Here is a 5,399-nt window from a genome sequence, read left to right as displayed (position 1 = left end):
TTTCTCTGTTGGCAAAAATGTTTAGATAATACTATGACTACTGAGACCAGTGGTAAACAATAGGTGGTAATAATTGGCGGGTAAACATTTAAATTTATTAATGGCAAAGGATTAGTTTTGAAATGATGAAGGTGTGTTCTGCCAAACTGTTTTATCATGTTGTCATATATATATTGCTGTTTCATACATTGAGGCAATCCTTGTAACATTCTGATACATGCTGGGGACCCTAGTTATTTGAATGTGTCTTTTTATTCCTATTTCAATATCATTTCTTGCTGGGGAACCGAATTTGTTAAGTGGTAATAACACAAATGCTATTATGCTATCCAAATTGTTTTTCTTGTAAATACTTTTCTTTGTTAGTTTAATTAGCACTGCTGTAAAAACGTGGTCTAGGATACTGCTTCAATAGATGAAGGTGACGGATAAAATTCCAGTCATCCCTTACATTATATAGTGACAGATATGACCAGTCATCCCTTAGATTATATAGCGACAGATATGACCAGTCATCCCTTAGATTATATAGTGACAGATATGACCAGTCATCCCTTAGATTATATAGGGACAGATATGACCAGTCATCCCTTACATTATATAGGGACAGATATGACCAGTCATCCCTTAGATTATATAGTGACAGATATGACCAGTCATCCCTTAGATTATATAGGGACAGATATGACCAGGGATTTTTTTGTTTTAGTGTGTGGGATAATGCACAACCGTTTGTATTTTTTAGCCAATGTATATAAAGTAATGAACCAAGACTTTACATGTAAAACATAGTGACTTGTCACGACAATAAAGTTTTTAATCACTGTATTTACAGTTCCACAATGGATATTGTATTTACAGTTCCACAACAGATATTGTATTTACAGTTCCACAATATACACCGGTTTTATTTCCCAGTCAGTTTTATCAATGCAATTAAGGTGAAGCTTTATTATTAATTACAGAGATTACATGTTTTTTTTAGTTGTTATTGATACACTTCTCATTTGTTTGTACATAATACTCATATTCATAAAAAAAATAGTCAGTTTTATTTTACCAGACATGTACGGTAATGTTATAATACATCACACATACATGTGGTTTAGTTTAGACTTATATCTCCCTATATTACTTCCTTTTTATTAACAATTTTTCATTCATCCCGGTTTATTTAAGTACTATCAATTATTTATCCAAATCTAAAACAGTATCTTTTACTGTCGGATCAGGTGGAACTATTTTGGAAAACAACACATCACATCAAGGTGGCATATAGCCTTAAAGCTTCTATCTCTATTCTGCAAAATAGTAAAAAGAATGTGTGCCTCAGTTTTCATTAGTTTTGCTGAGGTTTAAGAATAGGGCTTTAGGCTTTGTTGCAATCCACTTTTAACTTCCTATCAAAAGTAGGAAATATATCAAAAAGGTTTGGCCCATGGAGATTGGACTAAAGTGTGGTGCAGCTATCCTAATAAATGGTTTCAGTGAACGCTTAGATGTGATAAATGTGTTCTGTAGGAATCTCAGTGAAGTTGGACATTGTGATGTGTATGAGGTTTCTGAAGATTGCCCCTTGTGTGGGAAATTCTGTATACCTTGTGTGGGATATTCTGTATACATGTACCTTGTGTGGGATATTCTATATACCTTGTGTGTGATATTCTGAATACCTTGTGTGGGATATTCTGTAAACCTTGTGTGGGATATTCTGTATAACTTGTGTGGGATATTTTGTATACCTTGTGGGATATTCTGTATAACTTGTGTGGGATATTTTGTATACCTTGTGGGATATTCTGTATACCTTGTGTGGGATATTCTGTGTGAGGGATATTCTGAATACCTTGTGTGGGATATTCTGTAAACCTTGTGCGGGATATTCTGTATACCTTGTGTGGGATATTCTGTAAACCTTGTGTGGGATATTCTGTAAACCTTGTGTGGGATATTCTGTATACTTTGTGTGGGATATTCTGTATACCTTGTGTGGGATATCCTGTATACCTTGTGTGGGATATTCTGTATACCTTGTGTGGGATATCCTGTATACCTTGTGTGGGATATTCTGTATACCTTGTGGGGGATATTCTGTATACCTTGTGTGGGATATTCTGTATTCCTTGTGTGGGATATTCTGTATACATGTACCTTGTGTGGGATATTCTATATACCTCGTGTGTGATATTCTGAATACCTTGTGTGGGATATTCTGTAAACCTTGTGCGGGATATTCTGTATACCTTGTGTGGGATATTCTGTGTGAGGGAGATTCTGTATACCTTGTGTGGGATATTCTGTATATTTTGTGGGATATTCTGTATAACTTGTGTGGGATATTCTGTATAACTTGTGTGGGATATTTTGTATACCTTGTGGGATATTCTGTATACCTTGTGTGGGATATCCTGTATACCTTGTGTGGGATATTCTGTATACCTTGCGTGGGATATTCTGTATACTTTGTGGGATATTCTGTATACCTTGTGTGGGATATTCTGTGTGAGGGATATTCTGTATACCTTGTGTGGGATATTCTGTGTGTGGGATATTCTGTATACCTTGTGTGGGATATCCTGTATACCTTGTGTGGGATATTCTGTATACCTTGTGTCGGATATTCTGTATACCTTGTGGGATATTCTGTATAACTTGTGTGGGATATTCTGTATAACTTGTGTGGGATATTTTGTATACCTTGTGGGATATTCTGTATACCTTGTGTGGGATATCCTGTATACCTTGTGTGGGATATTCTGTATACCTTGTGTGGGATATTCTGTGTGTGGGATATTCTGTATACCTTGTGTGGGATATTCTGTGTGAGGGATATTCTGTATACCTTGTGTGGGATATTCTGTATAACTTTGTTTGGATAGACAACACATTATTTGACTCTGTGAGTGTGCCACTGTAATATGTGTAGAAGAACAAATGTTTTTTTTCCCTCATGGTGTAATGTTAATTTATACCATTTCCTTAATGAGCTATGCAACCGTTGTGTTAAAAGATAGGATACATTTCTTTTAATGTTACCTAATGCATTCCGTGTTGAAAGGATTACATAAACATGTATAGCAGATTAGTTTTTGGAATTGCAACAAATAATTCAATGTTTTAATACTACTACTACAGTGAAACACCTTTGGAATGAACTTGTAGGAAGTGGTGACAAAAATAGCTTAAAAGTTTTACTTGACTTCAATTTTTTCAATTATCTCTGTATATCTCATTTGCAAGGAGTTTTTCTTCTTGAAAACTTGCATTGAGTTTTATTTTATAAACTATTTCAAATATCATATTTGACTTAATAATACCCTAATAAGGGTACCTAAACCTATCTTTGAAGAAGAATAAAGAATTTGAAATATTTCCAGTAAAAAATTATAATATATATGACAGTTCTCACAAACGATTGGTCTGATTTTGTAGCAGTTCATAGTCACCTTCCTGTTAATATGAAGCTAGTTCCTTACTCCATGTAGACAACCCATGGCATTTCACTTGTAGAAACCTCAGTCAGGAGTATCTAACAGGCTTGTAGAAACCTCGGTCAAGAGTATCTAACACTCAAAGCAGTCTGGCTTGTAGAAACCTCAGTCAGTAGTATCCAACAGGCTTATAGAAACCTCAGTCAGGAGTATCTAACAGGCTTATAGAAACCTCAGTCAGGAGTATCTAACAGGCTTGTAGAAACCTCGGTCATGAGTATCTAACAGGCTTGTAGAAACCTCAGTCAGGAGTATCTAACAGGCTTGTAGAAACCTCAGTCAGGGGTATCTAACAGGCTTGTAGAAACCTCAGTCAGGAGTATCTAACTGACTTTATTACATGATCGATATGTCATTTAAACACAATATCTAAGTGTTACCATGACAAAACTTGGTACTGAAACAATATTTTACAGATTATATATTTTTTATTTTTTTTAAATTTTAAATAATTTATAATTCTCTTTTCAAATAAGTAAAAACCTGAAATATCAGTAAACACACACATATAATATTGATACATCAACTAAATTTAAATTTCACTTGTTTTTATCCCCAATTTTTTTATAAGGAATATTTCTTAGTGATCACAAAGGGCTTATTATGTGTTATTATACCTCAACCTTTTTTTTATAAAGAAATTTGTGACTTTTAATTATTGCATGTTTTGTTAAAATTATATGGAAGAAGAATTCAATCTGTTTACAATAAAAGAAGAAACCTTTTCTCTTGTTGAACGTTTTGTTGAACAGAAGATGAATATTTAACATCGTTTTAAAATTCAAATGACCACCATTGGCCATTATTTGCTGAGACTAGGCGATTTTTATATGGAAATTAACATTAGTTATGATCATTTGTTTCGGTAATCCCTCCCAGAATGCATTGATGTCCCCTCCATGAATGGAGCATGGTGCAAAGAACCATGGAGAAATTGTTGTTGAGTCTTCAGTGAACCCATCTTAGAAATACTTTCTCCTTACACGTCTCCTCTTTACCCCTGCAATATGTCACGACAAAATCCAAGGCTTACCGTCAGCTGTTTGATAAGTTTTACTATAGGACCAATCGCTGGGCTGATATATGTCCTTTGAAGAATACAGAAGTCACCAAGCTTCAAAGCTGGTCAAGTTTCACTAGCCGCGTGCTGCCAAGCGTTTCTTTTCATAAAAGAATTAAGATTAATTTACTTGTAACATGGCGAATACAGAACCCTGGATTTTGTACATCCTCCATACTCACTTTGGCTCTCAGCACCTTTTGAATATATCATAGCAATATTGAAGGCTCAGTGTGCCTACATTGTTGATGAGACTTGAACATCAGTTTGATCCTTGACCTGTAACATTACATCAAAACAATCATGCCGTCGCCTAATGGTAAAATTGACTGGCTTTGAGGTTTGCTGTCGCTCCTCTGTAATCTTCAAATTAAAAATATCAGCTTAGCGATTGGTCAGGGTTTTTTTAACCTGAAACCAATCAAATCCACGTGCCTGCAATGACATATTCTAGTCAGCGAAAGTGAGCCAAACCCTTGGATTTCGAAAATGCAAGTGATCGGATTAACGCTACTCCTTCATCAGCTTTGTTCAAGAGTACTCTTTCTGATATTTTGTGCTGGCGCTGGCGCACATTTTAATAATTAACAAATAAGTAAGAGTTATGACCGCATACAAATTATATAAAATTGTGTATATGAGATGCTAAGTCTTTGTAGGTATCGTTCAGGGATGCAACTTCGATCACAGGAACCTGATATTTTATAACAGCTATATTCGGACCGAAACTGAGGAGCTCAACGTTATTTTATACATTTTTTAGATCAATTTTCAAGGTTCAAATATAGCTGTAACAAATTATCAGGTCCCTGTACTTACACATATCCTCTCTGTACCAAATATTGAGA

The sequence above is a fragment of the Mizuhopecten yessoensis genome, unplaced genomic scaffold (assembly GCF_002113885.1).
Source record: "Mizuhopecten yessoensis strain PY_sf001 unplaced genomic scaffold, ASM211388v2 scaffold10875, whole genome shotgun sequence".
NCBI lineage: Eukaryota > Metazoa > Mollusca > Bivalvia > Pectinida > Pectinidae > Mizuhopecten > Mizuhopecten yessoensis.
Note: the sequence above shows the minus strand (reverse complement) of the source record.